We start from the raw sequence: 1071 nt of genomic DNA on the forward strand, positions 1-1071 counted from the left end.
CCCAGAGCCTGCCTGCCTGCATTGTCAATGTTTCAACAAAGGCTTCAAAATGAGTAGTAATTTCAACTAAAGAACAGCTGGATATAAGCATGGGAAAAGGTCTTTGCTTTGTAACTTATGAAAAATTAATGAAAAGGTGTGGCTCTAAGTGTGGCAGTTACAAGTACATTTCAAAATGAAAACTGTGGGCTGAGGAGATAGCTCAGAAGCTCAAGAGTATTCCAGGCAAGCACAAGGTCCTGAGTTCAATTCCCCAGACCAGTAAGTAAGTAAGTAAGTAAGTAAGTAAGTAAGCATTTAAATAAAATGAAGACCGCTGAAAAAACCATAGAATAAACTGAGGCTTTAAATGAAGCAAATATTTCTTGACTGCACATAAAGAGTACTATAAAAATTAATCAACTGACTGAATGACCTGGAAATGTACCTGTCAGTATTTCAGAGGAAGAAATAAGTAACAAAGAAAGTGACAAAATAATTTCTACATATAGAAGAGGTGATCAAATTACATGGTGAATGTTTACATTTTAAAATGCTGTTACAGTACCAGGCACACTGCCCCTCATGCTGCTCTGGGTGCTGCCCCTTGCTCTGAGCACACGCTCTCCATCATTATTGCTACTGTCTAAAGCAGTTCTGAAATTGTGGTTTGTATTCTTATGGACGAAGCAAGCAAACCACCAAAGCTGCTGTCCCTGGTGTCGTCTAACGTAAAGGCAAACTCCTAATCACTACAGCTGTCCTCAGTCACCGTATTCTCTGAATCTGGCTCTTGGTCACTTCTGAGTCTTCTCCAAAGTCAAAATGACCTGGATAGCTGACCAGACAGCTCAGCAAACTAAAACGCCTGCTTAGGCAGGCGCAGGACCAGGATTCCATCTCCAGGCCTGCCATGCCAGCCCATCCCCAGGGTGTGCTGAGATGGTGATTGAGACTGGTTGTGGTGGCCTGTGCCTGTAATCCCATCACTTGGGAGGCTGAAAACAGGAAGGATCACTGTGAGTCTGATCTCTGTGGTGAGAACCTGTACCAAATACATTAAAAATAAATAAATAAATAAATAAATAAACA

The sequence above is a fragment of the Octodon degus genome, unplaced genomic scaffold (assembly GCF_000260255.1).
Source record: "Octodon degus isolate 3935 unplaced genomic scaffold, OctDeg1.0 scaffold00046, whole genome shotgun sequence".
Classification (NCBI taxonomy): domain Eukaryota; kingdom Metazoa; phylum Chordata; class Mammalia; order Rodentia; family Octodontidae; genus Octodon; species Octodon degus.